Source organism: Candoia aspera, chromosome 7 (assembly GCF_035149785.1).
Source record: "Candoia aspera isolate rCanAsp1 chromosome 7, rCanAsp1.hap2, whole genome shotgun sequence".
NCBI lineage: Eukaryota > Metazoa > Chordata > Lepidosauria > Squamata > Boidae > Candoia > Candoia aspera.
Window position 1 is genome coordinate 5803280 of NC_086159.1, and position 27914 is coordinate 5831193.

At 41.7% G+C, this 27914-nt stretch overlaps 1 long non-coding RNA gene across 1 annotated transcript in view; it reads left to right on the forward strand.

Annotated features, from left to right (window-relative positions):
* LOC134501188 (uncharacterized) overlaps positions 1–27914 on the forward strand; it is a 75220-nt gene that overhangs the window by 26181 nt on the left and 21125 nt on the right. The window contains exon 2 of the long non-coding RNA XR_010068317.1: positions 12799–12934. This is a non-coding gene — a long non-coding RNA (uncharacterized LOC134501188). The remainder of the gene's footprint in view (positions 1–12798; positions 12935–27914) is intronic.

Below are 27914 nucleotides of genomic sequence, written 5' to 3' on the forward strand. Positions count from 1 at the left end.
AAAGATTTCCCTCATGGCCAGTAAGGAATTCAATGAGAGGGTGCCTGGCAGATCACTTGTTTGAAATCCTAGCTTGTCTATTGGTTCTGCAGACAATGCCCAGATTTACAAAGTCATTGAGAGTTGGGCAGCATACAAATTTAAATTATTATTGTTACTATAACTATTATTTCCACTACTTTGACATGTAGAAAACTGCCAGCTTCCTACAGGTCAGTCTTTTTGTCCAACAATCCAAGAATATGTCTCTGATCAAACAAGAGAAAGCATTTGGGAGAAGTATTGGAGGGAAAAGGAATGACATTGCCATAGGTGTGTACTACAGGCCACCCAACCAAGCAGAGGAAATAGACGAACTTCTTCAAATCAGTTAGCTGAGGTGTCCAGGAAACACACCACTGTAGTAATGGGGAACTTTACCTGACATCAGCTGGGAAACAATCTCAGCATGGGTCTGTTAAGAACAGGTCATGCCAAACAAATGTTACTGACTCCTTTGATAAAGTGTCTAAATTAGTGGACCAAGGAAATGCTGTGGATATTGTATACTTGGATTTCAGTAAGGCGTTTGATAAAGTAGACCACAGCCTACTTCTTTGTAAGATAGAACAATGTGGGATAGACAGTGGCACTACCAGATGGATTTGCAGTTGACTAACCAGCTGCACTCAGCATGTGGTCCTTAATAGAAATGTATCTATGTGGAGGGAAGTATGAAGTGGGGTACCTCAAGATTCTGTCTTGGGCTCAGTGCACTTCAACTTCTTCATAAATGACCTAGATGAGGGGATTGAAGGGCTGCTCATCAGATTTGCATATGACACAAAGCTGGGGGGAATTGCTAACACTTCAGAAGATAGACTCAAGATTCAGAAGGATCTTGACAGACTTGAGCATTGGGCCCTATCCAGCAAAATGAAGTTCAATGGCAAGAAATGTAAGGTAGGAAAAACCAGATGCACAGGTACAGGATAGGCAGTACCTGGCTCAACAGTAGTGCCTGTAAGAGGGATCTAGGTGTCCTGGTGGACCACTGCTTAAGTATGACTCAACGGTGTGCTGCAGCTGCCAAAAAAGCCAATGCAGTCCTGGGCTGTATCAACAGAAGATCAAGACCATGGGAAGTGACAGTACCACCCTGTACCGCACTGGTGAGGCCACAACTGCACTGCATCCAGTTCTGGTCACCACAATACAAAAAAGATGCTGAGGCCCTAGAAAGAGTGCAGAGAAGAGCCTCAAAGCTGATAAGGGGCCCGGAGGCCAAATCCTATGAAGAACGGCTAAAGGAACTGGGTATGTTTAGCTTAACGAAGAGAAGACGGAGGGGAGACATGATGGCGGTCTTCCAGTAGGTGAAGGGTTGCCATGGGGAAGAGAGCGTCAATCTATTCTCCATGGGACAAGAAGCAGTGGGTGGAAGCTCATCAGAGGGAGATCCAACCTGGAAACCAGGAGGAATTTCCTGACAGTGAGAACTAGTAAGCAGTGGAATGGCTTGCCTCCTAGAGTTGTGGGTGCTCCATCACTGGAGGTTTTCAGGAAAAAGATTGGACAACCATTTGTCTGAGATGGTATGAGGACTCCTGCCTTGGTCAGGGGGTTGGACTAGAAGACCTCCAAGGTCCCTTCCAACCCTATGATTCTATGAAGAGGCCATCTGCCAAAAAGCATGTGCTGTGTATTCAGCTAGTCTCCTTTTGCAAAAAAGGAAAATCTGTCCCCTTTCTAGATTTGATGCCTGGCTTGGAATTTTTTTGTGGGGAGGAAGGGGAAACATACCAGACCATGGAACAGCCTTCCCTGATCCTGGTGCCCCCCAGAGGCAAGCCAGCACGGCTAGTGCCGAGGGGAAGGGTTTGTAGCAGTTGAAATCCTACATGGTGGATTGGGTTGGAGAAACTGCCCTAAATCCATTTTCTCTTTTATAGTGACGCTTTGTGATTCTTGCTGTTGAAACCAAAATGAGATTTGTTTTGCCAGCTTCGTGGACCAGTTCCACCAAGTGCCAGGTGGAGGAAATATGAAGCCCTATGAGTTGAAAATTATAGGTGTGGGGAATGCTGGGCAGCATGCCACAGCAAATATGACAAACCTCTGCCCTTGATAATCGTAGGCGGGTGTCGAAGTAACTTACATTTCTTCCTTCTTGAAAGCAGTCTCAGATGCCTCAACTGCTTGGGATGTGCCTTGAGTGACCCTACGAAGCAGAAATTGAGGAACAAGGTGAACTCTGAGAAACCCTCAGTGGGGATAAGGTTGGGGGAAAGAAACAGGAAACTTCATTGTTTTACTTTTTGTTTAGCTGAGTTTGGACTGCAGTGATGGGGAGTGATTGTGGGTTGAGATCTTTCCCAGCTAGAAATTATTTCTGATAAGATTTTCATGCAGAATGTGTTTTTTTCTACTGAATTATGTCTTCTCGCCCTTCAGCCACAATGCACCGAGTCCTCCATAGGTCTGTTGGGGAGGAGGCCAAACTGCAAGAGCAAACTGTCCGAGAAGGGGCCCCACGATAAAACATCATCTTGTTACCAGCAGAAATGAATCATCTGAGGGATTCTCAGTTTTTTATAATTTAAGTCCCAGCAGTCACACTTTAAAAAAAACCTGGTCCCACAGTAATAGAAATAAAAGCCCTCTTGTTCCAAGAAGGACATTTATATTATTAAAGCCATTCTGTGATATTTATTATTCACGTAAGTTGAAAGACTTAGTTCAACAATTTACTCTGTGTCCTACCTAAATGACTTCTGAGTGCCAGGGGGAAATGCCTCGCTGTATCTCACTGAAGTTGGGCTTTTGGGATACCTAGAAAAGCTGGAAAAATGGAGTAGTTTGTTAGGGCAGGAGTTGGGGAACCTGTGACCTTCCTGAAGTTGCTGAACTACAAGCTGAGCATTTGGGGGAGTTGTTAAACATCTGGTTGGCCTCAAGATGCCCCTACTTATGGTCAGAGCAGAGTTTCCAAACCTGGACAAACTCCAAATGTATGGACTTCAACTCCCAGAATTCTCTGCTGTGGCCACGTTGGCTGGAGAATTTGGGGAGCTGAAATTCATATATCTGAATGTTGCAAAGGCACATTGACAAACACTATTGTCTTTGTGAGGCATTATTAAGATAGGTTATTACTATATTACCCCCCTTGTCTGTCAAATGAAATGAAAGATTTTAATTTCCTTTTCCTGAAAATATGTGTTTTCCTGAAAACAGGTATTTTTAGAACTGACTTTCCTCTGCCCACACGCTATTTTATCGCCTGCTTCACATCACATGCTAAGCCATTACATGGTGTGTTTGGTTTTTGTTTAGTGTGATGTGTGAAGTGTGGCAGTTGTTCAATATTCAGTAAGCCACATTTAAGCAAACAGTAGTTTAGGACAATGCTGTGTTTGCATGAAAATTTTTATTAACTAAACCATGATTTAATAAAGTAATCCAGTTTTCTGGGCTTGAATGATACATTAAACCATTAACTGGGCAGGCTAGGTTCACACAACACGCTAGTTAACATGTTTGTTATTTTGTGGTTCAGTGTCCCTTGTGAATAAAGCCCAGATTTCAGATATGTTGGCTGCAGAGTCTTCTGCACGTTTCAACAATTATTCATCCCATCATCTTTTTCTTACAGTCAGCCTACATCTCTGCCTGCTCAAATACTTTTTGCTATTTTTCTCTTCGTTATTTGGTTTCAGCAGGTAGCAGCATTTGTCTGACACGTGCCTGGGTTCAGAACCTAAGGCTACTACTTGGATAGGAGGAACCAGGAAATCCTGGCTGTAGGCTAGGCTAGGATGTTGAAAAGCATCCTGGAAGAAGATGTATGGCTTCGGTACTGTTGCTAAGGAAAATGCATGGATGTGTCCATAAAGTCCCAACGGAAGGGTGTTGTTGTTTATTCGTTTAGTCGCTTCCGACTCTTCGTGACTTCATGGACCAGCCCACGCCAGAGCTTCCTGTCGGTCGTCAACACCCCCAGCTCCCCCAGGGACGAGTCCGTCACCTCTAGAATATCATCCATCCATCTTGCCCTTGGTCGGCCCCTCTTCCTTTTGCCTTCCACTCTCCCTAGCATCAGCATCTTCTCCAGGGTGTCCTGTCTTCTCATTATGTGGCCAAAGTATTTCAGTTTGGCCTTTAATATCATTCCCTCAAGTGAGCAGTCTGGCTTTATTTCCTGGAGGATGGACTGGTTGGATCTTCTTGCAGTCCAAGGCACTCTCAGAATTTTCCTCCAACACCACAGTTCAAAAGCATCGATCTTCCTTCGCTCAGCCTTCCTTATGGTCCAGCTCTCGCAGCCATATGTTACTACAGGGAACACCATTGCTTTAACTATGCGGGCCTTTGTTGTCAGTGTGATGTCTCTGCTCTTAACTATTTTATCGAGATTTGTCATTGCTCTTCTTCCAAGGATTAAGCGTCTTCTGATTTCCTGACTGCAGTCAGCATCTGCAGTAATCTTTGCACCTAGGAATACAAAGTCTTTCACTGCTTCTACATTTTCTCCCTCTATTTGCCAGTTATCAATCAAGCTGGTTGCCATAATCTTGGTTTTTTTGAGGTTTAGCTGCAAACCAGCTTTTGCACTTTCTTCTTTCACCTTCATCATAAGGCTCCTCAGTTCCTCTTCACTTTCAGCCATCAAAGTGGTATCATCTGCATATCTGAGATTGTTAATATTTCTTCCAGCGATTTTAACTCCAGCCTTGTATTCCTCAAGGCCAGCTTGTCGCATGATGTGTTCTGCATACAAGTTGAATAGGTAGGGTGAGAGTATACAGCCCTGCCGTACTCCTTTCCCAATCTTAAACCAGTCCGTTGTTCCGTGGTCTGTTCTTACTGTTGCTACTTGGTCGTTATACAGATTCTTCAGGAGGCATACAAGATGACTTGGTATCCCCATACCACTAAGAACTTGCCACAATTTGTTATGGTCCACACAGTCAAAGGCTTTAGAATAGTCAATAAAACAGAAATAGATGTTTTTCTGAAACTCCCTGGCTTTTTCCATTATCCAGCGGATATTGGCAATTTGGTCTCTAGTTCCTCTGCCTTTTCTAAACCCAGCTTGTACATCTGGCAATTCTCGCTCCATGAACTGCTGAAGTCTACCTTGCAGGATCTTGAGCATTACCTTACTGGCATGTGAAATGAGTGCCACTGTTTGATAGTTTGAACATTCTTTAGTGTTTCCCTTTTTTGGTATGGGGATATAAGTTGATTTTTTCCAATCTGATGGCCATTCCTGTGTTTTCCAAATTTGCTGGCATATAGCATGCATTACCTTGACAGCATCATCTTGCAAGATTTTGAACAGTTCAGCTGGGATGCCGTCGTCTCCTGTTGCCTTGTTATTAGCAATGCTTCTTAAGGCCCACTCAACCTCACTCTTCAGGATGTCTGGCTCTAGCTCACCGACCACACCGTCAAAGCTATCCCCGATATTGTTATCCTTCCTATACAGGTCTTCTGTATATTCTTGCCACCTTTTCTTGATCTCTTCTTCTTCTGTTAGGTCCTTGCCATCTTTGTTTTTGATCATACCCATTTTTGCCTGGAATTTACCTCCAATGTTTCTAATTTTCTGGAAGAGGTCTCTTGTCCTTCCTATTCTATTGTCTTCTTCCACTTCCGCACATTGCTTGTTTAAAAATAATTCCTTATCTCTTCTGGCTAACCTCTGGAATTTTGCATTTAATTGGGCATATCTCCCCCTATCACTGTTGCCTTTTGCTTTCCTTCTTTCTTGGGCTACTTCTAGTGTCTCAGCAGACAGCCATTTTGCCTTCTTGGTTTTCTCTTTCTTTGGGATGTATTTTGTTGCCGCCTCCTGAACAATGCTGCCAACTTCTGTCCAGAGTTCTTCCGGGACCCTATCTACTAAGTCCAGTCCCTTAAATCTATTCTTCACCTCCACTGCATATTCCTTAGGAATATTAGTGAGCTCATATCTAGCTGATCTGTGGGTCTTCCCTAATCTCTTTAGTCTGATCCTAAATTGTGCAAGAAGAAGTTCGTGATCTGAACTACAGTCAGCTCCAGGCCTTGTTTTTACCGACTGTACAGATGTCCGCCACCTTTGGCTGCAAAGGATGTAATCAATCTGATTTCGGTGTTGTCCATCTGGTGAAGTCCATGTATAAAGTCGTCTCTTAGGTTGTTGGAAGAGAGTGTTTGTTATGCAGAGTGAATTGTCTTGGCAAAATTCTATCAGCCTGTGTCCTGCTTCGTTTTGTTCTCCCAGGCCATACTTACCTGTAATTCGAGGTGTCATTTGACTGCCCACCTTAGCATTCCAGTCTCCTGTGATGAAAATAACATCTCTTTTAGGCGTGTTGTCCAGTAGGTGCTGCAGATCCTCATAGAACTGCTCTACTTCAGCTTCTTCAGCATTTGTGGTTGGGGCGTATATTTGGATCACTGTGATGTTAGATGGCTTGCCCTGAATTCGAATTGAGATCATTCTGTCGTTTTTTGGGTTGTATCCAAGCACTGCTTTAGCCACTTTACTATTAATTATGAAGGCTACTCCATTTCTTCTGTGGTCCTCTTGTCCGCAGTAGTAGATCTGGTGGTCATTTGATGTGAAGTGGCCCATTCCAGTCCATTTCAGTTCACTGACGCCCAGAATGTCTATCTTTAATCTTGACATCTCACCAATAACCACATCCAATTTGCCCTGGCTCATAGATCTTACATTCCAGGTTCCGATGGTGTGTTGATCCTTAGAACATCGGATTCGCCGTTCACCACCAGCACCGTCGGCCGCTAGCCGTCCTTTCGGCTTTGAGCTAGCTGCGTCATCACGTCTGGGGCTAGTTGAGCTCATCCTCTGTTCCTCCCCAGTAGCATTTTGACCATCTTCCGACCTGGCGGTCTCATCTTCTGATGGTATACCGACATATCTCTGGTTGTACTGATCCATTTAGTTTTCACGGCAAGAATACTGAGGTGGGTTGCCATTACCTTCCCCAGGGATCGCATTTAGTCTGACCTCTCTGTCATGACCTTCCCGTCTTGGGTGGCCCTTCACGGTTTAGCTCATGGCATCACTGAGGTGCTCAAGCTCCAGCACCACGACAAGGTAACAATCCTTTGCTGAAGAACGGAAGGGTATCTCCATTGTTTTGTTACTCTGTCTTGATTCCAGCATGCTAACTGTGCTGCTGTTGAAGCCAGAGCTATGGAGAGAGGGAGGGCGTAGCTGAAAACTTGGTGACTTTGCTTTTAGATATTATTTGCTTACCCTGTCACATTAAGTCTCTGAAGCAGGACTTGTTAGTCAGACTGACTATAAAAATAATTCTCATTGTAACCAGTCTGTTACTATAGTAGAAAGAAAATTAGTGCTTTCTCTGTTTTTTTTTAAAAATAAAAGTGTTGCCAAGAAACACAATGGGGACAAACAACTGCATTTTTCTGGGGGTGAGGACTGTTCCTGAAACTAAGGTCTACAGGGCCATAAGACAGAATTGATTTTAGTCTAATTTAATTCGAATGTATTACTTATATGCTACTTTTCTCTTGAGACAACAAAGCCCTAATTAGCAAGTTGAAATATAACAGAAATAAACAGAAATAAAAGCAAACTGTTCTATCAAATAAAAATATTTATATGCCACTTACTTTCCAGATTCAGTGCAGAGTGCTTTGAATTCTAGCTGATAACACAACCATAGTGGCCAGAACTTTTCAAATAATTTCTGAAATTAGAAATCTCCATCTCTATGGCATCCTGTTGCTATCTTACAACAATATCTATTTAGATCAGAATAAAAAGAACATTTTCTATGTGTGGTAGACATACTGCTTGGAAAATGGAGAAGGAATGTTTCTGCTTTAATCTGCCCAAGGGGAATCCTGGAAAATAATACTTGTGGAATGCTAAAAAGATTTGTAATGCTGAAAAAAACCTCTGGTTTTTCATCTATAAAATTAACATCCTCTTCCATTAGTTCAGTATCAGTTAGACAAAATGAGGATTTATCTTAGCAGCAGGTGTGAGTAAAACAGCTATTTGTAGTGCTACTCATTCTCTTAGTCAATGAGGTTAGCATGAACTTGAGCTGACTAATACAGATATAAATGTTTGGCTCCTCTAGTACATTCCAGCTTTATGGGTTGTGGGCTGGAGACAGGCAGCCTTTTTTGTGTTTCTCTTGACCCCCTCCTTCCTGACTCAAGTATAATAATTTCATCCAACTTTCATCTATGTTCAGAGGATTGGCTTTTTTTTTTTTTTAAGGGGTGGGTAGTGATATCCACCGAAGTGGGTAGTGATATCTGCCAAAGAATTGATGCTTTCCAACTGTGGTGCTGGAGAAGACTCTTGAGAGTCCCTTGGACTGCAAGGAGGTCAAATCAGTCCATCCTACAGGAAATCAACCCTGACTGTTCATTGGAAGGACAGATACTGAAGCTGAAGTTCACATACTTTGGCCACCTAATGCGAAGGGAGGACTCACTGGAGAAGACCCTGGTGCTGGGAAAGACTGAAGGCAAAAGGAGAAGGGGACGGCAGAGGTTGAGATGGCTAGATAGCATCACTGATGCAATGAACGTGAATCTGAGCAAACTCCGGGAGACAGCAGAGGACAGGAAGGCCTGGCATGCTACGGTCTATGGGGTCACGAAGGGCCGGACATGACTTAACGACTGAACAACAACAAAAGTGATGCCTAATGCTTTGACACCTACAAAACCAATTAGACTTTCCGGGATGTAGGCAGTGAGGTCTTCTGTATGTGCCCCGTACAGGTGTTAACTAGTAGTATTGTCTGATAACAGCCCAGTGTCCAGTCAGAACTCCCTCTCACATAGAGAAGAGCCTATCAGAGCTATTATTCAATATTTGAATGCCAAGAATTATTTTACTATTTCAGTTTCTCCCACATATTCTTGATTGCTGTTGTTGACTTTAGCAGACAAAAAATGGAGGGTGGCATACCAATTTATTTATTTATTGCTTGCAAATTTATATCTTGCTTTTTCTTTAGAGATGTAAGATAGCTTACGTGGGATCAGTCTCCCATTATTTTATCCCCACAGTAGCAATCTTGTGACGAAGGCTCATCTAAGAGAGAGGGGCTGGACCATAGGCACCCAGTGAGCTCCATGGTTGAGTGAGGTGATATCTCTGGTCCAATTCTGGTACCTTTTGCACTTCTCTCTTTCTCTCATATAATGGCTCATAGTAAACATCCTCCGTGAATTGTAAGCCATGGGATTGCATGCACTCACTATGTTTATTTCCTGAGAATGTAGGGCTACTACATCTGGACTGTAAAATCTGATCGTTAGATGGCAGTAAAGAGTTTTCTATATTTCTGTGCTGCCACCTAGGAAAATGGGTTAATTCAAGAAACAGCTGAAATGCGTGAACACAGTTTGTAGATATATTGATGACATTTAATCTGCCACTCTTTACTTGCTCAAGAGGAGAGCTTGGAGTCAGAGCTGGCCAGCTTTTCATGGATGTGTGTTTCCCCTGGAGTCCAGAGAACAATTCCTGTGTGCACATTAGTTCCCAACCCCAATGTTCGCAGTTCCCAACCCCAGTGTTTTGGGGTGATTTTATCCTTTATGAAGCAATCTAAGGTGATCTGGTTCTGTTTCCAGAGGAGGGTGCACTTACCTTCTGGCGGTTGCTGCAGTTGCTGTTCCTTCGGTTATCCAGTTGATAATTTTTGTGATCCAAGGAGAATGTGGTGATTCAAGAAAAGCTGAAGAACTTTCATTCTATATTTTAACAAATCCTGAAAGGAGTTAATTTCACCACCACTACCCCAGTAGCTGATTGTATTCCGTCCAATTATTTTTCTCGTCACGCACGAGAAAGGACCTAGTTTCTTTTTTTGTATGTATGTGTGCGTGTAAGAGAGAATTCTTGTCCTTCCGTTCTTTACCATCCCTAACCCTCCATAGTGTTTCAACTCAGATCATACTGAATTGGATGTATTGATTGTATTTACCTGCTGTGATTACGTTTTGTGTTTAATCGCGTTTTTAGTAGTGGTTTTAGTGTGGTTGTGCATTTGTTGTTTTTATTCATATTTTTTATTGTTCTTGCTGTTTTTAATTGTTGTAAGCCACCTAGAATCACATATGTGAGATGGGCCACTATACAAATTGAATGAATAAAGAAACAAACAGGCTCCAGAATGAGATCAACTTGAAAATGGTTTCTGGCATTATACTTTTACAGATCACCCTCTTTGCTTTTCTCTCTTCCTCTTTGCTTCCCCCATACTCTTTTTCTTTTTCGGTCTATGGAATTTTCCTGGGCTTTGGGCATTGCCAGGATCTTGCATTTGTCAGAAGCAGCATTGCATGAGAGCCTGAACAGCTACTCATTGCAAAACACGTGCTGTGTTCTCCTGACTAATTTCCTTCTGTGTATAATTGAGGGCTGACTCAAAGACAGATTTGGCTGCCTCCTTGCAGTGCTGAGCAAACTTGAGCTCGGGTTGGAATTTCCATCAAAGCAAGCAGGATACCCCACTCCGTCCCATGTATAATGCACAACACCCAACAGGGCTTGGACGGAGAGGAAACCATTCTCCGCAATTCACCCTGTGGTTCGGATGAGTCAGGGGATGTGCTTTTGGTGATCAGGGGCACGTGGCCACCTTTGTATGCTAACAGGAGGCGAGGTCCCTTGTGGGGAATTGATGTTTCCCATTATTCTTAGTGAATGATTTCAAGATTCAGAGAGCCGAGTTTCTGGCTTGCTATGAATATTACAGGAGACTGTTCTCGTCTGGCAGGCAGGTATTCTAGGTAGGGGATTTTTTTTTCCACCTAAGAATGAAACTTCTGGAAAAGAAAAATGAAAGTGCTGTATGTCGCACTTTATTTCTCTTGCCTTTCTTTCTCTCCCTCCCTCCCTCCTCTTTCTGTGATCTTTGGAATTCTTCTCCTGCCTTCTTTGATCTCTTCCTCTCTTGTTCTTTCTCTCTATCAATTAACTTTGGAGTCAGGACTATTCTAGGATGGGATATACCTAATCTGTGGACGGACTTGGTAGGCTTCTTGGAGGCAAAAAATGGATAACAACATAAACATTTGTTTTCCAAAGAAGAAGCTATCAGGAGAGTTCACCCCCACTGCTGTGCTATGTTGGTTTGCAGAATTAATCAGTGGGATGCTCAGGAAAACCAAGATTGAAACCTGGAACCGTTGCTGTATGTGAGTGTTTTGAACCACATGGCTGATTGGTTGTATGCTTTGCTTTTTTTGCTTCTTTACTAGATAACGTGTTTCTAAATTTGTGTTTGCCAACTGATGCAAAGGGGTGGGGCTGTGGTCCATTGGTAGAGCACATTTTGCCTGCCCAATGTCTCAGATTTGATCCTTGCTATCTCCAGCCAAAAAGGTAGGAGATAGATTTGTTGCCAGTTGGGATACACATACTGGACTATGTACACTTGCTATCTGGCCAAGGTCAGCTAAATGACAGAAAGCAGATTCCTGGTTTCCCATTATTTTATTGAGTTGATCCACTTGATGCTGAACATGAGCAACTTTTCCTGGTCTTAATCAGGCAGTGAGTCCCAGCATGGCGATAGATATCTCATTCCTGACACCTTGCTTTTCTGAAAGTCCAGCTTGGGCCAAAAGATAACATGTTGGCGCTGGGAGATTTGGATCTAAACTCAGACTTGACTTTGGGTCCATCATCAAGCTGTTGCTTTCCCCTCAGCCTCAATGTTCTGATTCAGGGTGAATTATAGTGTATGAAAGTGAAAGAATTCAGAATTTAGAGCACGTGACAAATGAAAAAAAAACCTGTATGGATATTAATGATACTTTAGACTTGGAACCTAGTGCCCTCTAGATCTGTGGGATTACAAGTTCCTTCATCCACATCCATTTTGAAATGTAATAGGTAGAGAAGGCTTAAGAATAGCTTGACAAGATGTGAGCTTATGCAATTCTGTTTTACAGTTCTTTAAGTTTTCAGGTAGACCAAATGGTTAACTGTTCCCTCTCCTATTAGTCTCCAGCATCTGTTCCTCCAGCGAAGCTTCTTTGTTGCTTCCGTTCAACCCAAATGGATCCAGCCTCCACAACTTTGAGCATTCAGTCAAAGTATTACATTATTAAAGTGTATGGGTGCAGGCAGGTTTGTGTATTGGGCCAGAAGAGACTAGGATTGTTGTAATAATGGTAAAAAAAAAAAAAAAAAAGGAATACTGTTGTTGGATTGATTGGTAATAGAAAGGGTTTTCCTGTGTGAGTAGGTGGTGAGTTGAGAACCTGTTATGAAACTGGATTCAAGACAGCTTCTTGCATCACTGATTGGCAAGAAAGGACAGGGACACAGTTTAAGCAGCCTCATTGTGTTACAGCTAGGAGTATGTGCTAAGTTCTGCAATTTGTACAGTACAAACAGTTTGTACTGGATTTATTATATTTCCTTTCCCACTTTGCTTCTGCGGATGAAGATGGAGAACCTGGGCTTGGAAAATGGAATACAGCAATAAATGTTTTCATTAAAAAAATGAAATGAAATGAAATGGCTCTTTCATAACCTTTTTGTGTAGATGTGGGAGTGGCATCAACAACAAATGCTAGTTCTTAAGAGCTTGTTGGTCTTTCCACGGCATCTGCTGAACTGCCATCAGTAGGAAGGAGGCGGCTCTTGCAGTGGAGGGGAAGAGGAGGACAAGACAAAAAAATCTTTTGGGAGAATTGCTTTGGGTGAATTGTTGACCTCCCAACTCAGATAGCAGAATGAATTGGAAATGGAAGCTTCATTAGCGTTTTTTTTTCCTTTTCATTTGCCTGCAGCTGATTCAGGAGCCTTCCAGCAGCAGATGAAAGGAAGCTGCAACGTTCCTGACTGCAAATGGATTTGGTGCTTGGGATGAATTTAACCGCCGCCTTGTTGAGGACTATACGAGATTTCAGTAGCTTAGCCCCAGTGGTAAGTTAAATGCAATCTTTTTTATTCTTTATCAATTCTTTATTACCCTTTATGTGTTACGTTTTTAGCATGCTTTACAACCCAGGCCATTTTATTACTATTCCCATTTTAGAGATAAAGAACTGAGGCTGTGTAGCACTGTGCCCAAATGGCCACTTTCATCCTCCTCAGCCAAGTTGGAGGAGGGATGCACCAAGCCCAGATGGGGAAAAAAACAGGTAGCAGTTCAGAAAACCCCAGGTAGATCGTTCTTAATTCACCTTGTCCCATGATTCACGAGTGGGAAAAGCCTGATCATGCTTTTCTCATTCTATCTAAAATAGAAAGTTGCTTCTCATATATCTTTTGGAACCATTATACTGTGATATGAGACAAATGTTTGCTACCCTTTGCAAATGTCATAGGTGGTTACTGCAGTCATAACCCCATCTCTTTTCATTCCTGTATCACATATGGAAAGGTGGGGAGATGCTAAGAGATGGTGACTAGTTGAAGAAGAGCTGGTGAGTTCATGGCAAAGACAAGGTTTAGATTTGAAAAATAACATGCTTACTTAGTTTATGATATTGCTTGCATATTTTGATTCTCAGCATTTCCAATGCGAAAGAGACAAAGGCAAATGCATTTTCTGGATGAATAATAATGCCTTGTAAGGCATTTTAATTTGATTGTGGCCTGTATCATACATTCTGGCCTGCATCAGCTTGTATTACCAAAACTAATCTTGCTTGAGATCGGCATCACCCTTTGTAATTTACTTACCGTTCTGTGGGTGATGGTGGCCATTTTAAGTTGTGTTGTTAAGCCGCTGTTATTTTTTCAGGAAAGAGATGGACCACATTCTTTGCCAAAATTCTCCATCCCAGTTTTGATCCCAGAAGACTTTTTGGAAGTGGCCTATCCAGTCAAATATTTGTGGAAATAATTGGCCAAAAATTTGAATTGCTATTTCTATTGACATTAAATATTTGGCAACCCATGTTTTTGGAATTTGAGAATTGATAGGAGATTCATTCAGAAGTAGATGAGTGGTAGCTGGTTTGCAGTGAAATTTTGTTATTGAATATATTTGATAGCTGACATATGACAGTTTAGTTTATGCAATCAAGAATATTTGATCAAAGAAAGATGAACTTTGGGGCAGAAGAACATCTGGAATGAGGAGAACATGTTGTGGTACTCACACAATGATTAAGTGGGGACATGACCTCATCAGAAGTGATCCATTTACTAGAAGACAAATTGGTGAAGTTACTCCCTCCCATTCCACACCCATCCATCCACCCACCCACCAACACACACAACCTAGATGTTTCTTATATCCCCCCCTTTGTTTTTTGAGGACTTGGGCATAGTTCCAAACAAAACATTGGTCTGTAGCCTCCCAACTTGTTTATGTTCCAGAAATGACTACAGGGGTGTGGGGAGGTGGGTAATGCCTCTGAATAAAGATCAACCTGGAAAGCGATGCTTTGGTTTTTAGTAGATAGTTTCCCATTTGCTTTTAGTCAAGGAATCGTTAAACCCAAAAATTAATAAGTGGAGGTAGGGCGAGAATGGCCACCAAATTCCCAGGAGTATTTTTGGGTGCATTGGTGCTCCTGAGTACCATCTTGATTAGACATTTCGTTTTCTAAGTTGCAGCGAAACCACAGCTGGTATAGGGTCCATGTGCAGCATACTGTAGTTTGTTCAAGGAGCAAGCCATATTGTTGCATTTGGATGCTGCAACAGACTTCAGTTTGCTGAAAGTGCTAGTTTTAATTATTTTTATTTATTAAACAAACTTACATAGCTGCTGATATACCAGAAAGAACTCTGAGCGGCGAACAGAAAATCTCAATACACTAAAAAGACCATTTAAAAGAATAATGTTTCCATGCTTCTTTCAAATGCATAGAAAGGGAAAGGAAGAAGAAAGAGGTTGCAGTTACATGATATGCTTAATCAAATCAAGTGGAAGACCTATTAGCTACATTCACACAAGATACTAAGCTTTATTAGTTTTAACTGTGGTTAGAGGGGGTTTTTTGGGGGTAGTTTAACTTGTTTGTGCTAACACGTCCCATTTGGTTTATGGTTAGATACTCTACATAAATCAAGAACATAGGTTAATTTAGGAATTAGGGTAAGTGTATTGTGTAAATGCAGCCAGTGTATATGAATCTTTGGATTATTATGGATCTCAGTAACATGATTTTTTGCAACTGTATTATGTCACTGTCTCATTTTATTTGATTGGATTTATTTATTTATAAAATTGATATAGCTGCCCATCTCACAGAGTGACTTTAGACAGCTTACAACAGATATATAAAAACACAATATTGTATTTTTTTTTTTAAAATCCTCAATATTACAATATAACTGAGGCCCCTAAGAATGATCTCACAGTCATATTCCCATACATGCCAGTCTCAACCAACAATCTGGTCCCAACACCTGAGGGAAAAGCCAGGTTTTCAAGGTTTCCCTGACGGTTAACAGAGTTAAGGCTACCTGCATCTTTGGGTGGAGACTATTCCATAGGGCAGGTGCAGGAACAGAGAACGCAGGTTTGTTGACGACTGTTGTTTAGACCATTGTTTGAGAATCTTTTTTTAATAATATAATTGAAAAATATCTTGAGAGTGTGTTATATACTCTGCGTGACTGTTTCATGAAAAATGGGTTATTACCGTTTTTTTTGATAGATATATGTTTCCCCACTAATTCGAAGAAGACAAAAGAAAATCTTTATTGTGGTCAATGATCAATACATAGTAAAACTCAGTAAACTAAAATGGGCTACATGGATAAGGGCAGATCATAAAATTAACTAAATATATTACTTCTTGGCTTTTTTGGTTAAGATTGTGTGTTTGTGTGTGTGTGTGTGTGTATTCTTCCCTTTTAAAGTGCGTTTGTGTGTGTGCACACCTTCAAGTCAGTCTTGACTCCTGGCAACTGCCTGGAATAGTCCCTGCGGTTTTCCTGGCAAGATTTTGGATATGGTTTGTCCTGGCCGCCTCCTTCCCAGGGCTGAGAGAGAGCGACTGGCCCAAGGTCACCCAGCTAGCTCTGTGCCTAAGGCAGGACTAGAACTCACAACCCCCCAGTTTCTAGCCTGGTCCCTTAAGCACTACACCAAACTGGCTCTTCCCACTTTTTAAAGTAATTGAAGCTAAAATAATAGGAGTGCTAACAAGCTAAAGGTTAAAAAAAAAGTAAAACTATATATTTTGAATATAAATTTGAAGCTGACTTCAGCAGCAAAATTGAGTGGTTTAGGAAATTCTAAATATATTTGGAAATATTCCTTTCAGTTCTGTTTTATTAGGTTTGTCCTGAAATCCAAAGTGAGGACCAAACCCAACTTTTTTAACCCCACATTCTCGAACATAATGGCTGCTTCTCTAGCAGTGTAGCCCTGTCTGATGATAAATACCACACTGCTGATATTTTTTGCCCCTGGTTTTAAAAAAATTGCCAAATTCTTCCCTATATCACTGCAGCTTGAAGCTGGTTTGCTAAGGAGATGAGTACAATTACAGACACGTTTATTCAAAATTAGGCCCATTGAGCTCATTAAGACTTACTCCCAGATCACCCTCTATAGGAATGCAGTCTTTTCCATAGAACTCTCTAGGATTTAATTTTAAGCATCCTTTCTTAAGATTCCAGTATGACCACTCTCCATATATTCACTGTTGTCATGTGCCAAAAATTGAATTTGGGAGCAAATGGTGGGGCAGTTAAACGAGGTATTGAGAGCTTTAAGTTGAGCATGACAATGTGGGAAGGCTAATTCTGCCTGAGATCCTGAAGAACTCTTTCCAGTTAAGAGTGGCCAGTCTGATGATTAAAAAGCCTTTAAAATTTTTAACCACCATGGCAACATGTAGAAATGATTCAGGGAAGCTTAACGACTAGTTTCACACAGCATGTTATAACTTGAAGCCCAGGTTAAGCAAGCACCAATGAATTGGCAGCATACACATTTTGGGAAGGAAAGTGCAGTGGCCAAATACATAATTTAACCCGAGCACTTGGTTTAACCATCACACTAAGACTATGGCTGGGTTTTTCATAGAAGGCTGAACTGACCTAAGGTTATGAGTGGCCCATTAAGTTACTGTTTTTAGAAATGATACTTCTGCATTCCTGAAAGCAAACTTAGATCCTCAACAGTTCTTTGTGCAATCCTGGAAGAACAGCATAGACAATTTGGAATGGGATAGAGAAAGTAAATAAAGATGGTCAGCAGGATGGAATTAACTCCATGGAGGTTTTGGCTATGACGTGGAAGGGATTCAGGCATCTATCTATCTATCTATCTATCTATCTATCTATCTATCTATCTATCTATCCATCCATCCATCCATCCATCCATCCATCCATCCATCCATCCATCCGTCTGTTAGTTAAATTTATATTATTTGTCAGTTCTGTCTAGGATTGAATTTAGGACCATTTGCATACAAAGCAGCTGCTGCCCCACTGAGCTGTGTGGGGAGTGGGTGGCTTCTTGATTGCTGGAGGTTTTCAATAGAGGCTAGAGAACCATCTGCTGAGGATGTTTCCTGCACCAGCAGTGGCTTGGGTTGCATGGCCCTTATAGCATTAATACTAGGTGAAATAAACCATTCATAAGATTCACTGGGAGAATTCTTATCCATAGATCTTGTCAATAAATTACATAAAGTCCTCAAAAATACCTGTGACTTTTTAGTTTTCCCGAGGTCTGTGTTCCTTGGGTCTTTGAGGACAGAATGTTTCTAGTGAGTAAATCCACCAAAAAACATGGGAGTCAAGGTCATAGAAAGAGTCATTTCATGGTGATTCCTGTGTAGGTGGAGGTACATCCCAAATAAAAGGGAGAGGGTGGAGGTAAATACATTACTTGAATTCATCAAAGAAAAGAGTGTGGTTAGAAATAGGATCTTACTTTTCTTTTTGAATTCTAATTTGTTTTTAGCACTTTGTTTTTACTTGAGGACTTTTTGTTTTCCCCTTAAATCCTAGAGTCCAGCAACCTTGTCAAAAGGCAGGACTCATTCCAGGAGAAATGCAGTTTACTCTTATCTCAGGGAGGGAGGAAGTGCAGCATTTTTATAGCTTTGTGATTTGTAACCATCAGGCACAAAGCAGAGTAGTGTGGAATCAGATTTCTTCCAGCTGAGACCAGTGGAACTTAATTGTTGAGAAAACCTGAAGCCGACCACATCAAAGAAAAGAGGCAACTCTATCTTCAGCTAATTGCTACCGATCCACCTACGTGGTGGGGGAGAGGTAGCACTCTGGATTGGTTTACTGCAATGGTTTTATAACATTAGCTCTTCTCAGCAAATGAGAGCCTACAGTGAACATTCTGGATTTGCTGAACGTTGCACATAAAATCGCGTTAAAAGGGAAATATTGCCTTCTGTCAGAGATGTTAGTACATTCACACGAAAGAACAGATACGAATCCGATCTCCCTTGCATCATTCCCCAAAGACAGCTGGAGGCTGGGTTCCCACAATAGACTCAACATTACTGAGATACTGAATTAACCTAAATGCTGGGTTCATACAATACATCAAATCATAAATGAACCCCAAAAACTGGATTTGCCCAATATGCTGGGCCACTGAAAAACCCTAACAATAAAAAAACCCAGTAAAACTTTTTAAGTATACAAATGCAGCTGCTGGATCTTAAATGTGCAAAGTTTGATTAATGTTAATCTCAGAGGGGTTTTTTCTTTTTGTTTTTCTTGGCATTGTTTCTACAGACCCTAGTCCCTTGGATTGGTTGATGTGACTCAGGAAAATGAGTTAGTTCAGGAACCAGGTCGGCATGTTTGAATGCAGAGCTTTAATGTAACCTTTTTAAAAAAAATTAAGCAATTGGTACAAAAATAGGCCTCCAAAAATACTATTTTCCAGCTGTTTTGGATACAAATTCTGTAATTCCCAGGCAGTAGCTGGGAATAGCATATCTAGAAGAATACCAGATTGCAAGAGGCTGCAGGGTAAGAGTGATCCTGTAAAGTCAGTAATGCAGTTCTTCCCATATTCTGGGCGTATTCAGTAGGGAATGGTTCGTAGACAGTGGCCCTTTGATGTCTCTGCTGCTCAGCCTCAATGCTGTGGATGTCATGAGTACTGATGGCGAGCAGGAGGGGGCCCCTATCCAGGGGGGAAAACGCATGTGTAGTAGGGAGGAGTTGAGCAGCCATTCAAAGAGACACAGATCAGACCCGCCTTGACTTTTGGGGTTTATCTGTCTGGGTTTTTCCCATGCTTCTTCAGTTTGTTAGGATTCTGTTTTATGTAGCAGTAATAAACACAGGGACGTGGTGGCGCTGCGGGTTAAACCGCTGAGCTGCTGAGCTTGCTGATTGGAAGGTCGGGGGTTCGAATCCGCGTGAGGGGGTGAGCTCCCGTGGCTAGTCCCAGCTCCTGCCAACCTAGCAGTTCGAAAACATGCCAATGTGAGTAGATGAATAGGTACTGCTTCGGCGGGCAGGTAACGGCGTTCCGTGTAGTCATGCCGGCCACATGACCACGGAAGTGTCTACGGACAAATGCCGGCTCTTCGGCTTGAAACGGAGATGAGCACCGCCCCCTAGAGTCGGACACGACTGGACTTAATGTCAAGGGAAACCTTTACCTTTACCTAATACACACTAGAGACCTACTCCTCGTCTCAGCGTGATTTCTGACTGTTAGGACAGTGTCTTATCAGGCTGTTGAGGTCAGAGATGTTGGGGGCGGGGGGGAGTGGCAAAACATACGTTATGTTACAAAAACTTCAATTTATGTACTTGTGTCAGACATTGAGGTACAAATATATGAGGATAGAGTTTGCATCCTGACATCATTTTGGCATAATCTCCGCTGCAAAAACTTAAGCATAAGATACGCAGGAGTGTCTGCAGTGATGCCCCTGGCTTCAGAATGGCTGGTGTGACTGGATGATCGAAGCCCTGGCCCTCTTGACATGCGTGCAGTGCACGTGATGCAGTAAAAGGGGGCGTGGCTTTGACTGGCTGGCCATACCTGTGCTTTTTAAGTCATGGACCATCATTGTGAACGACCCTGGAGGTATGTACTCTCTTTGTCAGTCTCTTAGCCTCTGCCTAAAACTAGTTCTTTCTCCGAGCCCAATTTTCGGTCTCTTGAGGAAGAAACTAAGAAAATAGGGATGGGGTTACAAGAATTTCAGCAACTGAACTGTTTCCATTTTCAAACCAACCAACTTACCCCTCCTTTACATTAACACAGAGATTTCTTTTTTAGTTTATTTCTAATGATGAGGAAGCAGTTGTTTTCACTAATAACAGAGGAGTTACAGGTGGCAGTTTACAGAACTAACCCCCGAATCCTTATCAGCTTGTGAAGCATTATACCCTTACAGCTCTTTAGCAGTGCAACAAACCCAGTTTTTCTTAAGACTGAGAGTGCCACAACCAGCAGTGAGGAAGGATGAGTGTGATCATATAAGTAACCAATAGGGCCAGCACCAAACCCTTTCAGCAGGAAGCGTGTTCCATTCTGTTTACACACAACCCTAGTTTTCCATGTCCCCATCATTTGAATCTTCATCTCGTGGTAACTGAACCTTCATCAGGCTGGTTTTTTATTTAATTTTTATTTATTTATTTTATATTTCAAATTTAGTCACTGCCCATCTCACTCAGAGAGCAACTCTGGGCAGTTATGATCACATCCTTTAGAGTTTTCCCAAATGATGGTGATGTAGAATTGATAGAACTTGGATTTTTTTTCCAATTGTTGTTGTTAGTATAATAATACTAATGTTTTTATAAAGCTTAGAGCTTGCCCAGGGCTGCGCATAACGATTGTCATGCACCTCTCTCCGTCAGAAGCTGTAATACACAATAGAGGAGTTGTAAGAAACAAAAAACGTCCCAGGTTGTGATACTAACAAAGGCTTTGGAAAGTAGGCTTCAGACAGATGATCTCGGACCATATCCTCACTTCTTCAGGTGGAATGGGAAGAACCTCAGCCCAAGTGCTGGAGAACTGGTGTTGACTGACTTCAGCAATATGGGGCAATATAAGGCATTCCTAACCAAAGCAACTACCAGTGCTGTAGACATGCTACCACAAGCTCCTATCTGAGAACATGATAAATCTTGTTGCCAGAATACCATTCTAGAGATGAATGCATTAGATTGCAGGGAAGGTATGTTTGGTTTTTGTGGATTCACCAAAACACGTACATCGGGGGCGGATGTGTGTCTGTTAATTCCAGTACAGGCAAGTGTATCTTGTTTATATGTGTGAGTACTGCATTCTTGTCGTTGAGGTGTGTTCGACCCTTGCCCAGTTCCTTTTCAGACTTCTTATTTGGCAAACGAGAAGGCTGTATCAGCACTGACCTGTAACAAAAATAATACCTCTAGGGACTGTAACACTTCTTGGTCTGTTGGCATGGGTCTTGGATTCTTCTCCATCATACGCTGTATGTGGCAAGCAGTTTATTTGTTTATTTATCAAATTTATATAGCTGCCTATCTCATGAATGCGACTCTGGGCGGCACACAATAAAAACAGAACAATTAAAAATAAAACTTTAAAAAACTATTAAATTAAAATATAACTAAGACCATGGGAGAGTGCCTTCGAGATCTTACATACAGAATAGCCATTTCATGAGCTTCCCACTTTCATGGGATCCCCAGACCTGCTGACACAACCAAGTTTTAAGGGATTTCCCAGAAAATCAGTAGGGCCAGGGCCACTCTCACCCCAGAGGGGATGATGTTCTGCAGGGCGGGTACCCCAGCAGAAAAGGCTCCCCTTCTGGGTCCTGTCAGATGGGACTCCTTAGCAGATGGAACCTGTGATGTGCCCTCCTGCTGGACCTGGTGGGATGGGTAACCGAAATGGAAGTGAAAGCCAGAATGTATTGTTTCGTACTTGCAGAGGCAAGTGATTCATTTTTGGCCAGGTTAATTCGTATGTTGCTGATGTGAAATGTTCAGTTATTTGCTTTTCTTTTTAGGTGTGTAATCAGTCTACTGAAATACTACATTACTGAAGAGCAGCAGCTTGCCAATGAATTTTGGTAGCATGGCCGTGGAACAGGGGTGGGGGGCAGAGGGGTGAATGCTAGGGTTTGCATTTACACTGGTTGCTATATATACAACTTTCCTATGCCCAGCCTTCCCTTTGGCCAAGTTTGTTGGAAATTCTGTGAATTGCATTCCCAGCACCTAGAAGAAACCAAGTTGGAGGAGGCTGGAGTGTAGATTGTTTAATATTCCATACTATTAGTGTTTTGGTATTGTGGAAATGGTGATATGATATTGAACCAACCTGTTGGTCTGATTGCCTTCTGGTTAATTAGAAATGCCACCATCTTTGTGAATTGGTACACAAAACTGAAAAGAAGCTGTGGTGGTTCATATGAAAAATACAAAAATCTTCAGTTGGCCAATATCTTTATTAGGATCAGACAAAACTTCATAAAATAGTAAGCAAACATTTGGGTTTCTCCAAATTTTCATGTGTAAGATCTTAAGCAAAATTGTGAGAGGGAGAAAAATGTTGGCATGTTATTACTGCTACAAAGTCTATTTGATCCTACTTTTAGTTAGATAGAACATAGGAGATTATGTCTATGTCTTCCTCCTTGAGAATAAAGTGTTAACTCTGTAACTTATTTCTGAGTCAATGTGTTTAGAAGTGCATTGTTAACTGGAAAAGATTCAATGATATACTATGGGGATATTAGGATACATCTAGGATTGCTGTTACAAAAAAATAAAAATAAAAAAATAAGCACAATAGTTAATAATCTCTTTTAGAAAATATTAAATTCAGCAGGTCCTTGACTCTGTCCTAAACTTTGAATACAGTAAGCCTTTGTTAAACAGAAAATAGAAATAAACATGCTAGCTTGCATATATATCACTTATAAGTTGGTTTTTATTTCAAAAAGAAAACAGTAGAAGCCAAATGGTAGAAGAGGGAATTTATCTCTCTCTCCCCTCCCCTCCACCCCCAAAAAAATCAATACAAGATTTTGCCTGGTTTGAACTTCTGGAATTTTTACTGGCTTGTCCTCCAACGTTGATGGTGCCTACAGATGGTAGCATAATCCAGGTGTGGTTTTTCCAGATGCCGTATGAAAGCTCATAGGTAAAGAACTAATCTCTGTCCTCCATTATTTGACCTCAGCATTTTGCTTTTTAAGATACAGATTTCTTCCTTAAATTAAAGCTAACATGGAGAATAGCCTTCAACCTTCCATTGTCCTGTTTAGTAGGAGACTGCAGTACCTCATCAGATCACACGAAGTAGGGATACACCACACTAGTGCTTGGAAATTGCAGTGCTGTAGGACCCAGAAGTTGAGAAGAACTCTCAGAAGAAGGCAGTGGCAAACCACTTCCATATTGTTGCCAGGAAAGCTACAGGGGCATATCCAGAAAGTCATCAGGAATCAGCTTGTACTTTTATTTTAAGATTGCGCTAAACTGTTGTGCCATATTTATACAGATGCATCTTAAGTTTTGTCTTTAAGCAGGTAGAACAGAGTTACGTGGCCACTCTGCTATTCGAGAGGGAAAGCAGTTCTCCTAACATGGGCTGGAAACAACCACCTGTACTTGCAGCAGAATAAATAGACTGCCCTGAGCACTAGAATGGGGCTGCAGTCCCAGATAACGCTGGATCAGACCAGTCAAAGCCAAACCATCGAAATAAGCACGAGTGAAGTTACTAATTCCTGCTGATCTCACTGGATTTACCTGGTCTCAACCCACATTTAATTAGAACCTGCTAGATATTATATCCCTGTGAATAGAGAGATCTTGTAATTTCAGCATTAATATTTTTTTTAAAGCACAGAAAGATTCTCCACTCATCTAGACCCCTCTAATCAAGAGCTAGACCAGAAAAAATATTTTTAATTCCTTAGGGTAAGTCTTGGTGTTAAGGGCAACTGAACCATGGATTACTTGACGAGGGAAATGGACTCTCCTTCACTGAGGGTCATCCAGCAAGCGTAGACCGTCATCCGTTGTTGCTCAGAACAATTTGGAGCTCAGCTAAGATGGAGGCAATAATTTAAATTTGATTCAGTTGTTTCTGATGTTCCATAAAAGTACTTAATTAATTAATCAGTGACAAGTCCTGGAAAGTGGATGTGGGAGGAATAGAGGCAGGGGACTGAAAGATAAATTGTCAGTTGTGGCGTCTCCTACTTAAGGCTGAACTGCAGGACTTTGTATGTGAGTGCATGAGTGTGTTTTGCCAAGACTTTTGTTACCAGGTGGAGGGAAGCACTCTTTCAGTGTGTTGGTGTGGGAAGGGTGAACAGGAGCATAAACAAAAATATCTAGGAAAATAGGAAGGCGAGTGGCATGGGGGGACGGTTAGCCCTGCCTTTAAGCTTCATTATCTCACCAGTACTATTAGCATGGGGAGATTCAGTGCGGCCCGACTGGCTTCTTCTGTCTGAAAATGTTCCAATTTGGGGGGTTTTCCTTTCCCCAGTCCAAGTATCGCATTTGCCTTTCTATTTTTTTCATGTTCTGCATATTTTTACTTCCCTGGTACCTTGAGCCCCGCAGATCAAATGCATTGCCCCATTGGCTTGAAAGGAGGTGCCCCATTTTGAAGGGAATGGAATGTTTAATGAGGCAACAGGTCCCAAACCGTATATGAATAAGGCTTCAAATGTATAGTGTTACAATTCACAGGAGCCTGTGTTCTCTTCTTAACATTAAGAGAAAATGTAAGGGAAGGGTCATGAAAAGAAACATTTTTATTTTAGTGCACCAGTTTAAGTTTTGGAATGCTCAGATTTATGTAGCTGAGACAGCAATGACCATGCAACAAGAGGGAAATACTGGCCAATTTGAGAATGCTGAAATTGCTGAAACGAGCAAGAAACCAACGTTTAGCAGGAAAGCATCCTACTCATAGAATCGAAGCAAAATCATGGCAGGAAGCAGTCTTAGTCTTTAGTGTCACTGAACTGCTACGGACGAAATGTTGTTATGCTCTAGGCTGGTGTTGCTCAACCTTGGCAGCCTGAAGATGCATGGAACAGGAATGAGAGCCAGTTTGGTCCAGTGGTTAAGGCTAGAAACCAGGAGACGGAGAGTTCTAGTCCCCCCTTGGTCTTGAAAGCCGGCTGGGTGACCCTGGGCCAGTCCCTCCCTCTCAGCCCAACCCACCTCACAGGGTGGTTGTTGTGGGGAAAATAGGAGGAGGAAGGTGTATTAGGTATGTTTGCCTCTGTGAGTTATTTATTAAAAAAAATAATAAAGGCAGGATAGAAAATAAATAAATAAATTCAACTCCCAGAATTCCCCAGCTAGCTTGAGAAGGTTGAAAAACAACTGCTCAAGCCTATACAGCTCCCTCATTATGAACTAAGCCTTATACTTGAGGCTTTACTTGCAGTATAGCAGATCTCTGTGTTTCAGCTATGGGGTACTTGTGCTCCCAAAGGCCTGTCAGGGCCTTATCTTCCCCAGCCGAGTAAGTATATACCCATAAAGAGACGTACTGCAGATCAGACCAAGTGTTTTACAACAACCCTGGATAATGTTGTACAGTGATGTTAGATTTCCCGCAGATTGGAGATTAGGCTGGAATGAGAAGCTGTGTTTGTACAATATGCTTAACCAGATCAATTAAAGATCTCTACAACATGAATACCTTGCTGAGTTTTGAACCTTGGTTATTTTATTTGTGGATTAACAAGTTGTGAGAAGGCAGCCTGTTTGGTTAGTTAATTGATTAATGGAACCCAGAAAATGTGATTAATTCTATAGTTCAGGTTTGGAGAGAGCTGGCTTATGGAATTGCCAAGGGTTGGATACGACTGAATGGATAATTCGATCGATTCAATAGTTCAGGTTAAGCATGTTGGGTGAAAGCTGCCATTGTTTTAGAGACTAGGTCATACTGAGCTAAAAGGAAAAGTGATTCTTTTGATATAATGGATCAGTAGTTGAATCAATATAAAGGAGTTTAATTTATTCATAAAGACCTTCATGCAACATTATTTAGATATATCATGTGACCTGGTTTATATGTTGCAGAAAGTAATGGTTTGTTTAACCATGACTTGTTGAATTAGCCACAATTGACTATTCACAGAGTGCACTAAACGATAAAACATGATTAACAACTCCATTGGCTGAGTTCACACACAAATGAAGCCAGCCTTCCTCAGTTGGCACACTCTCCCAATGTGTGGGCTTCAGTTCCCAGAATTCTCAGTCTCGGCTGTGCTGAATGGGGAATTCTGGGAGTAGTGATCCACATCTGAAAGACACCCACATGTAGAAAGTCTGCATTAACCCTAAACAAGGCACCGTGTGAATTGCATCTGGACTCAAAGATCATTACGTAGAGATGAAAGACAGACAGTTTTTGTCTCCGTTGGATGTTTTCATGCGTGCAACTTACCAGCTAACGTAGCAATCAGATGTTCCACGCAAGGCACATGGAAGCTCACACTAAAGCATTTAGGGTGCCATGCAAAGGCTTCCAGAGCCCTTAGGGAGGGAAGATGGAACTGGTGACCTCTTTTTAATAGCAGCTGGCTACAAGAGCAGGAACTGAATTGAAAACGTTGAAGAATTAAATTGCACACAATACTGAATAGGAAAGCGGACGGAAAGTCTGTGTGTTTCGGGTGCGTGAGCAAGTGATTATGTGAGTGGGTGGTTAATTAAGTTGGCAAGTGGAGGAGAAGCAGGCACTTAGCTGAACAGTTGGGCGAACATGAATTCAGAAATGGGCCAACTTCATTAGCAACCACCGTGGTTCCTTCACAGAGTGGTATGGGGGGCATAATAAACCCCGGGAGGAACTTGGAAGCCTCTTTCTTGAACAACAAGGTCTGGGTGCAAACACGTGGGGTTCCTCCCTCCAGCTGGGCAAGGGAAGCTGTTGTCAGGATTGAGGGAGGAGGGTTAAGCCTCCCTTCCCTATACCTGCGTTCCTCATGAAAATCACAACCCCGCCTGAACGGAGTATTACATTTTTTAAAAAAAAAGAACAAGGTGTGGTTGTTACCCCTACAATAAACCTAACGGCTGGTTTGTTTCCAAGAGGAATCAAGAATTACACTTAAATCTGCCGCCTTTTTCTTCTGCTGTATCCTTTTGGATGCCTTTGCTGTTTCTTTAAGTTAGCTTCAGTCAGGTTACCTGGTGGGAGACCCCCCATGCCATTTTTTCAAACATCATAACCAAAGGGAACCATCTAGCAGTAAGAATTTCACAAGGATGACGTGATGCATTTATTCATGCTAAGCTATCACCGATCTAACAGTGGAAATATTTCAGCTCATAAGATAGAGCTAATAGTGTCCCCCCCGCCATTCTCTTTGGAATTATAATGACTAAAGTTTAGTGTGCAGCTGCAGTGGGGCTGAGAGTGGCCTATGTGGCCAGATTGGCTCTGGGCATCTTTCCTCAAGAAAAAATGTACCTCCCCCAGAAGTCACTTTTATCGTCTTATGGCAGATAGAACAATTGATCAGGCCTTGAAAAAAAAAAAGTGACGAATTTTTGTGTGTGTGAAGGAGAGAGAGAGACTGTGCTCACACAGCACTTTTAATAACCCATTTTTAGGGTTGGGACAATTTATTGGAGCATAAAACAATCAAAAGAGTTGAGTTTGTGCAATAGTTATTAAACCATAAAAAACTAACAAGGATTAAGATCACCAGGTTTAGGAAGTTGGGCAAATGCAGCCACTGGGTTTTTAAGTAACTTGATGAAAATTGTTATGTAAACCAAACCATAAAGAGAGTGAGGAAAGAAAAGAGAATTGCAAAGAGATTCTTGCAGGAAAGAAGACAAGTAAATATAAATTGTTGTATAAATCATACAGTTTTGTTATCATGCATTAAATAATTATAGGAATATTTGAGTGGTGGGTTTCGGTGATGGAGTTTGTCCCTTTTTTCTGGTGGATTCTTCATTTTTAGAAAGTCCAAGGCTGTGTCTCTTTTCT